The sequence below is a fragment of the Sinocyclocheilus anshuiensis genome, unplaced genomic scaffold (assembly GCF_001515605.1).
Source record: "Sinocyclocheilus anshuiensis isolate Anshui unplaced genomic scaffold, SAMN03320099.WGS_v1.1 scaffold143, whole genome shotgun sequence".
Taxonomy (NCBI): domain Eukaryota; kingdom Metazoa; phylum Chordata; class Actinopteri; order Cypriniformes; family Cyprinidae; genus Sinocyclocheilus; species Sinocyclocheilus anshuiensis.
Genome location: NW_015548197.1, coordinates 512,986 through 522,827, shown reverse-complemented (window position 1 = coordinate 522,827; position 9,842 = coordinate 512,986). Strand labels below are relative to the sequence as shown.

At 38.0% G+C, this 9,842-nt stretch overlaps 1 pseudogene; it reads right to left on the bottom strand.

The window, feature by feature from the left end:
- The window catches only part of LOC107653228 (beta-catenin-like protein 1), a 52,887-nt pseudogene that overhangs the window by 6,900 nt on the left and 36,145 nt on the right, over positions 1 to 9,842 (bottom strand).

The following is a 9,842-nucleotide window of genomic DNA, read 5'->3' as shown; positions in this document are numbered from 1 at the left end:
AGGTTTGAGGTTTGTGTGTGTTTAATGTCTGTATCCGTGTGTGTGTGTGTGTGTGTGTGTGTGTGTGTTTAGTTGTTCAGTTTTATTTTTTAAGTAATATGTATTAAATTATAATTATATATAATTTAACATGCTAGCAGCATATATATAATTTTTTTCTAAAAACAATTTAATATATGAAATTTATAAATAATAATATGTATATATAAAATATATATAAGGTGTGTGTCAATTATTTCATTTATATAATATATATCTCATATATTAAAATGTTTTTGTTGCTTTATATTTGTAAATAATATTACATATTACATTTTTATATTTAACAATTTTTGCTACTGGGATTTCATGCTAGCTGCAATTATAAAAAAAATAAAAAATAATAATGGCTATAATAAAAATGCAATGTGGTACTTAATTTTATATCGCCAACAAAATCACTACAAATCTATTGTCAATATTTGATCATCCAGCCCTTGTCAAACAGATATGGGACACAACAGCTGGAAAGTCCCTCCAGACAGCACATTGTTCACTAAGCTTTCATAAAAATAAAATCAAGAGAGTTGGGTACTTCCCAAGAGAAATACTGGGTGAAGTATGAAAGAGTAGCTGTTTAAAAAAAAAAAAGGAAAGTCAGCGCAAACAAGAGAGAAAAATAGAAAGCTGTCGAGACTTAATCAGGGTGCTCTGGGCTGAAGAGTGGGCGAAGTCGAACACCTCATATCGCTCAAGAGAGAGAAAGGCTGGAGGGGCAGGAGGAAATAAAGAGAGAAATACACTGCCAGCGAGCAGCACTGCAGCGCACAGCAAACCTTTAGCTTTAGCAACAGGGAATCTGCTTCAGCGCTGCGACTCGTGCGCTGATGGCCTGCGGACATATGTTCATGAACGGCTCAACACCATCCACCTGATACCTGATGAGATGCTGCTGTATACGCTTTTAGCCTGAGACTGAACTAGTGAGAAAACCACTGGTGAACTTATCAACATCTAAACAAATTCAGATTAAAGTGCTAAAGGTTTGCAAGTCCTGATAGACCAATATAACGCTCAGAGTGAGAAATCAGCCATTTAGAGATTAACGGCATTATACAAAGTGGCTGATTGAACAGGATTTCAGAATTCACATTTCATTTTTGACCGACTTTTAGATAAATAAGCTTGTGTAAAACTAGTTTGATTCATGGTTATTACAGTTAACTTTTTATTTATTTATTGGTGGGGGTTTTTTGTACATTGAAGCATATTTTCATGACAATTACCCCACAATATCTCATTAATGTTATGGAAAAATACATTTTAATTTTTACTACTACTGTGCACAAAAACAATGGCATATTGTTCAAATAAAATAAAAATGATAGATTGTTGTGTCGCCTTCAATTTATGCAAAAACACATTTAAGTAAAATATAATATTCATTCAAAATATGACATTAAATTTATGCAAAAATACATCATACTTAAAAAAATATATAATATTCAGAAATGTTGCAATGTTTTACTGCATTAGTACAGTAATCATAATTTATCGAGAATAACCAATGAGAAAGGGGGGAAAAAATACAATAAATAAATATAATCATTCTTTTAGATCTGCAAAAAAGCAATACTTTGGTGAAAAATTTAAGAGATGTTAAAATGCATCTTGTTAGTACAAAGTGTCTTCTTAAGCTTTATTATGGTTCAATTTATCCGTACCTTTCATATTGTAATATAGTTTGGGTGAGTACTTTTCCCACTACTCCTACAAAAACATTTTGTTAGGATTGCAACCTGATCAGATGCATATACGTCATCTGCTTCTTTATTTCAGAAACTTCAAGTCCTTACTATTTATGATATTAAAGGGGTGGTTCACTGTTTTTCGCGTCCATGTTTAACGCTTCTCATAACTATGTGAAAATAAGTGTATAATTGGAACAGTTCATTGTTGGAGCTGAGCTGAATGAGAGAGAGAGAGAGATAGAGAGAGAGAGAGAGAGAAAGAGAGAGAGAAAGAGAGAGAGAGATGCAGAGCATGTGCAGAGCAGGGGGACGTGAGGAACAGTATTGAGAACCGCTGTTTTTGAACATTGATTTTGAAACTTGTGAATCCATTAGAATCGTTAGAAGACAGAATCGCGATTCATATATGAAATGATTTTTACGTGCCCCTCTAGTTTTCTCTTCCTCTTCTCTAAAGCAGCGCAGCATGGCCCCGCCCCCTTCATTGCGTGTTCCCGAGGGCGGGGTTTGTATGGGTTTGTGATGTCACGAACCCAGGAAGTAACTTGTTGTAGTCCCTACCAGCCATTTTTGTAGGCATTAAACTGCCAGAATTGTAAAAGACTAAAACTTTAAAAGACAGAACTTTAAAAGATTTTTGCATTGAACTTTCAGCTTCGTAACTTTGCAGATATTGTTTATGCTCAAATAGCAACATTACACACTAACTAATGTTAAAAAAGTGAAATCGCAATGAACCACCCCTTTAATATTTCTCAAATATGTTTTCATGAATAATATACATTTTATTTTCAGATTTTCATCTTCCTAAAATTCTCACTTGTAGAGGTCAATACTCAATAAGATTTAGGGGTATAAAATTATGGAATGGTTTATCCCATCTAGCAAAAAAAATTGTATTCTTTAATAAAAAATATTATAAAAGATGTATAAAGGATCATTTTAGTACTGCCTTGTAATTGTGCCTTCTCGTTTTTTTGTTCTTGATGCATTTTACGTTTGTTTTTGGAGTACATTATTTTTGGGTTTTTGATTTATGTTGAAATTAATTTGATGCAGTCATTTACATATTTGTTATTGTAATTTAGCTCTTTCCTTAATTTCATAAGTTGTATCTGTTTTCTTTATTGTTTAGGTGAAAGCTTCAAATAAGCCCTTTTGGCTTTTCTGCCTCTCCCTGCACAGTATATGGATTGTACTAAAACTAAAGCTGATGTATTGCAGTAATTAAAATCTGGGTGGAATATGTATTTAATTGTCATGAAAATAATGTCACAGTGCACAAAAATCCTAATGGTCATAAAAATAGCCTTCATTTTATGAATACAATGTATATTTTGTCTTTATATGTTGTCACTAGCTTTTGAAATCATCTTACCTCTCATTATATGACGAACTATTTTGACGGATCCTCCCCTGAGATTGAGGATCTGATGGACTCTCTGTTGTAACTGGAAGAGAAAACACATTTCAGCATGCAAAATTAATAACATTCAGCTTTAATAACACATGAAACGATCATAACATACCTGAGGAACACCAGCGTTACAGATCTCCACCATGATGTAACAGACGAGCTGAAGAACGAAGAGTCCGGCGTCCAACCGCCGCAGATAAAACTCATTGTCCATCGCGTCGTCAATAATCTCACCACGACGAACCATATCCTGAAACGTACAAATGACCATTAGACACTTTATAATAAACTAGATGAGTAACGTTTAGGTTGGCTTGAGAAAGCCTAGCCTGAAAGTTTGAAGCAGTTATAAAAGCTTGAAGTTTGAAAGTTTAGATAGATTACCATGTTGTTAGCATGATTAGCATTTGTCTGCAATTTTTTGAAGATGATTAACATGTTGCAAGCATGTTTCTAGCATGATCAGCATATTTCTAGCATGATTGGCATGTTGTTAGCATGCTTAGCATGTTGTTAACATGATTAACGCATTGTTAGCATGATTAACGCATTAGCATGTTTCTATCATTACCATGTTGCTAGCCTGTTTTTAACATGTTTCTAACACAATTACAGTGCTGTTAGCATGATTAGTATGTTAGCCTCTTTCTATGATTATGATTAACATGTTGTCTGCATGTTTTGAAGATGATTAACATTTTGCAAGCATGTTTCTAGCATGATCAGCATGATGCTAACATGTTTAACATGTTGTTAGCATGCTTAGCATGTTGTTAGCATGATTAATGCGTTGTTAGCATGTTTCTATCATTACCATTTTGCTAGCCTGTTTTAACATGATTAGCATGTTGCTAACATGTTTCTAACACAATTACAGTGCTGTTAGCATGATTAGTATGTTAACACTTTTCTATCATGATTAACATGTAGTCCACAACAATTTTCCTTCTGAGGACAAGTATACTACTACTACTATGTTGTTGTTAACGTGTTTCTAGCATGTTTCTAACACAATTACCATGTTGTTACCATGATTAGCATGTTGTTAGCCTTTTTTTATCATGCTTAGCATGTTGCTACCATGACTTAACATGTTGCTAACATGTTTTAACATGCTACTAGCATGTTTTAGCACATTGCTAACATGTTTTATCGTGCTGCTAGCATAATATTGCACGTTGTTACAATGAATTAGCATGTTGCTAGCATGATTTAGCATGTTGTCCTCGGACAGTCATTAAGATTTGCTGGTGACAGCTTAAACACTCTATGGCCTGGTTTCACAGACAGGATTTATACTAAACCAGGATTAGGCTATAGTTCAATTAGGACATGCAAGTAATTTTTTATAAACGTGCCTTAGAAGAAACATTACTGGTGTGCATTTTGAGACAAAATAAAGGCACTGATATATTTTAAGATCAGTCAGAGCAAGTTTCTTTCAGTTGAAACAGCTCAGATTTAGATTTTAGTCTGGGATTAGGCTTAAGCCTTTTCTGTGAAATCAGGGGTATAAGTTTTATTGTACAAAAGTTTTGACCCCCTCAATGAAAGTCTATGGGACTTTTCGTAGTTTGATCATCTGTTTAACAAAAAGTGTAAGTCTGATCAGTTAAAGATATAGCAATCCGCGACCAACCAGTCTGAAGGTCTGACCAGAGTTTAGGGGTTGTAGCTTGAAAGCTCTAGGAGGAGATACAGTACAAATTTAGTCCCAGAAGAAGAAGCAGCAGCTTAAATAGCAGATCAGTTGGTTGCTTTCTCAAGCCAACCTAATAAATGCATATTGATTAGCAAGAAAATCCCATGCAGTGATTGATACGCAGCGCCATGCATGTTAAAAAGGCTCTGGATGGTGATCTCAGTTCACTTCAGAAAGGTGATTTTTTTTCACACATCTCAGCTTTTCAGCACCTGCAGCCGAATCTAAAGGGACAAAGACGTTTGGCATTTGTTGAATGCCATAATTGCGGCAATTGACACTAGTCTCTCCAGGGGATTTCAATCTTTTCGAGCATAAAATGCTGGCAAGCACACACGTGTGTGAGTGTGCACGAGCAGAAAGGCTTGTGAACACAAAGGGAACGTCACAGGAACAGCAGACTGGCGAGAGCTGGCCGTCACGGGCTGCTGAAGACACAGAATGCAGCTCTGATCGCGTTGAGAGGCTTAGAGAACCGCGCTTAGATTGTGCCAAAACCATTCAGCCATTCTCCAAAAAATCAGGACAGGTCAAAGCACATTCAATGCAACTCAGGACAGCACGTGATTTTGTCCTTTAAAAATGGTTTGCATTGGGAAAAGTGGGATTTTGAGCAGGACGTGCAAGATGAAGGTCAAGTTCACCTTGCAGAGCATCTCAATAGTGGGCGATCCTTTTCAAATCAATTTGTGTTTATTGCTGCAAGCATTCATTCCTGTAGCTCAAAAAGTACAGCATGCAGCTAGTAACAATATGGTCATGGGTTTGATTCCCAGGGATGCATGAGCTTATGAAATGTATGCATTGAATGCAATGCAAGTCTCTTTGGATAAAGGATCTGCCAAATGTATAAATGTAAAGCTTTATTAAATGAACTGCATTGTGTTAACTATTTAGGTTCGAGAGATATAAAAGCAGTCTAACACAATGATTAAACAGCTATTTGGTTATTGGTTAGCATTAAGGTGGCACAAGTGAATCAAATTTTGATAAAAGTTTAAAAAGACAATTTTTTTTTTATTTAAAATAATTTGAACAAATTAATCAAGCAAAATAAGATCAGGAACATGTCAATCATGACATGTTACCCAAGATGTTCATGTATTTCTGTCTTCAGTCGCAAAGAAATTAAGGTTTTTGAGGAAAACATTCCAGGATTGTTCTCCAAATAATGGACTTCAATGGTGGCCAACGGGCTGAAGGTCCAAATCACAGTTTCAGTGCAGCTTTAAAGGGCTCTACATGATCCCAGCCGAGGAATAAGGGTCTTATCTAGTGAAACTATGACATTTTCAAAAAAAAATAAAAATAAAATGTACTTTTTTTCTATACTTTTTAACCACAAATGCACGTCTTGCACTAGCTCCGCGATGCTTGTCTGCAAATTCACGCATTACGTAATCAAACTGGAAAGGTCGCGCACGGTCAGCTCTTCGTCTGTGTGCTCCGGTTCAGAAAGGAAGGGAAGGACAAAAAACTCCATCTGATTTTTTCCACCAACTTCAAAATCGTCCGGCATCGCCGTTTGACTTTCTTTGCACGTTCACTTTGTAAAAACTGGGTGTTTCCGCCTACGTCATGCGTGACCTTTCCAACGTGATTACGTAATGCATGAAGTCCAGCTAGTGCAAGACGAGCATTTTAGTCTGGGATTAGGCTTAAGCCTTTTCTGTGAAATCAGGGGTATAAGTTTTATTGTACAAAAGTTTTGACCCCCTCAATGAAAGTCTATGGGACTTTTCGTAGTTTGATCATCTGTTTAACAAAAAGTGTAAGTCTGATCAGTTAAAGATATAGCAATCCGCGACCAACCAGTCTGAAGGTCTGACCAGAGTTTAGGGGTTGTAGCTTGAAAGCTCTAGGAGGAGATACAGTACAAATTTAGTCCCAGAAGAAGAAGCAGCAGCTTAAATAGCAGATCAGTTGGTTGCTTTCTCAAGCCAACCTAATAAATGCATATTGATTAGCAAGAAAATCCCATGCAGTGATTGATACGCAGCGCCATGCATGTTAAAAAGGCTCTGGATGGTGATCTCAGTTCACTTCAGAAAGGTGATTTTTTTTCACACATCTCAGCTTTTCAGCACCTGCAGCCGAATCTAAAGGGACAAAGACGTTTGGCATTTGTTGAATGCCATAATTGCGGCAATTGACACTAGTCTCTCCAGGGGATTTCAATCTTTTCGAGCATAAAATGCTGGCAAGCACACACGTGTGTGAGTGTGCACGAGCAGAAAGGCTTGTGAACACAAAGGGAACGTCACAGGAACAGCAGACTGGCGAGAGCTGGCCGTCACGGGCTGCTGAAGACACAGAATGCAGCTCTGATCGCGTTGAGAGGCTTAGAGAACCGCGCTTAGATTGTGCCAAAACCATTCAGCCATTCTCCAAAAAATCAGGACAGGTCAAAGCACATTCAATGCAACTCAGGACAGCACGTGATTTTGTCCTTTAAAAATGGTTTGCATTGGGAAAAGTGGGATTTTGAGCAGGACGTGCAAGATGAAGGTCAAGTTCACCTTGCAGAGCATCTCAATAGTGGGCGATCCTTTTCAAATCAATTTGTGTTTATTGCTGCAAGCATTCATTCCTGTAGCTCAAAAAGTACAGCATGCAGCTAGTAACAATATGGTCATGGGTTTGATTCCCAGGGATGCATGAGCTTATGAAATGTATGCATTGAATGCAATGCAAGTCTCTTTGGATAAAGGATCTGCCAAATGTATAAATGTAAAGCTTTATTAAATTAACTGCATTGTGTTAACTATTTAGGTTCGAGAGATATAAAAGCAGTCTAACACAATGATTAAACAGCTATTTGGTTATTGAAGGTGGCACAGGTGGCACAAGTGAATCAAATTTTGATAAAAGTTTAAAAAGACAATTTTTTTTTTATTTAGAACAAATTAAACAAATTAATCAAGCAAAATAAGATCAGGAACATGTCAATCATGACATGTTACCCAAGATGTTCATGTATTTCTGTCTTCAGTCGCAAAGAAATTAAGGTTTTTGAGGAAAACATTCCAGGATTGTTCTCCAAATAATGGACTTCAATGGTGGCCAACGGGCTGAAGGTCCAAATCACAGTTTCAGTGCAGCTTTAAAGGGCTCTACATGATCCCAGCCGAGGAATAAGGGTCTTATCTAGTGAAACTATGACATTTTCAAAAAAAAATAAAAATAAAATGTACTTTTTTTCTATACTTTTTAACCACAAATGCACGTCTTGCACTAGCTCCGCGATGCTTGTCTGCAAATTCACGCATTACGTAATCAAACTGGAAAGGTCGCGCACGGTCAGCTCTTCGTCTGTGTGCTCCGGTTCAGAAAGGAAGGGAAGGACAAAAAACTCCATCTGATTTTTTCCACCAACTTCAAAATCGTCCGGCATCGCCGTTTGACTTTCTTTGCACGTTCACTTTGTAAAAACTGGGTGTTTCCGCCTACGTCATGCGTGACCTTTCCAACGTGATTACGTAATGCATGAAGTCCAGCTAGTGCAAGACGAGCATTTGTGGTTAAAAAGTATATAAATTTTTATTTTAAGGAAATGAGCAATAGTTTCGTTAGATAAGACCCGTATTCCTCGGCTGGGATCGTGTAGAGCTCTTTGAAGCTGCACTGAAACTGCAATTTGGACCTTCAACCCGCTGATCCCCACTGAAGTCCATTATATGGAGAACGATCCTGGAATGTTTTCCTCAAAAACCTTAATTTCTTTGCGACTGAAGACAGAAAGACATGAACATCTTGGATGACACGGGGATGAGTAAATGATCAGGACATTTTTATTCTGGAAGTGAACTAATCCTTTAACAAAGTAAATATTTTTCATGCTGATTTAAGGAGTTTTAGTTCCTACTTGAGGCTGATTTAAAGAGTGTGCAAAAAATGTTCATCATCATCACGCTGTCAGAACAGGGTGTTTCAATCTTTCGCAGGCATTATTCGAGTCTCGTTACAGAGGTACAGCCTTCGGCAAGTCAATTACACAAGTGCAAATAACAAGCGGCTTCACCTCCGAGAAACAGAGCGATTTTTAGTCACTTCCTGTTGGAGAACTGCAGGCTGGCACAGGTGTTAATATGACAGGCAGAACAAAGCAGCGTCGGGACCTGTGATTGAGTCTCACGGGACACGCAGAGACTAAATTAATCAGAGCACACCCTGCCAACACTTCCTCCGCGGATCCTTTCGAGATTTCCCAAAGAGCCGTGCGTGTGTGCGCGCATGTGAGGCGCTGCGGCAAAACGAGAAGAGCAGAAGACGAGCAGAACGAGCGTGGAGGGGGTTTATGGGGGTCTGTGTTTAGGAAATGCAATTCGGAGAGAATTTGTAGCTGTCATTAGGCAGTAAAAAGAGGCGAGACGGGTTCACATGAGCGCGGCGCTGACAGCACTCCGAGGCGTTTTTAAACAAGGGCTCTGCTATGGGTGATATACTTTTATAGTGCTCAGAGAAAGCCCCGAACGCTGCTCCATCTGGAGGGAGTGCTGGTGCGCTCAGTCGACGGGCACGAAACAAGAGCAGACATTTCCACAGTCATATTCCTGTCACTGCTTCTGAGAGACGATTTATAGGCCTCTGAAGAAGACACAGAGCAGAAAGTCAGAGAAGGTGGATGGGACACACACACACACACACACACACACACACACACACACACACACACACAGAGGAGACGGTTTTAAATCGACACACCTGCACAGAGACCTGAAACAAGAGCTGAGTGGTATATTGAACATTCACAAAATGCTCAGTGGTTTTTAAAATTTAAGCAACAAGCAACTTTGTGTGATGATGCAAATGCATTTTTAAAGTATAAAAAAGATGATAATACTTAAAACAAATAAATAATTGTATATGGTTGCCAGGTAGGGAAGATTAAGTAAACCACTTGGCTTGTGGAGGCTTGTTACTAGGGATGCACCGATACCGATACTGGTATCGGGCCTGATACTGAGCTCCTGTACTCGTACTCGTACTCGTT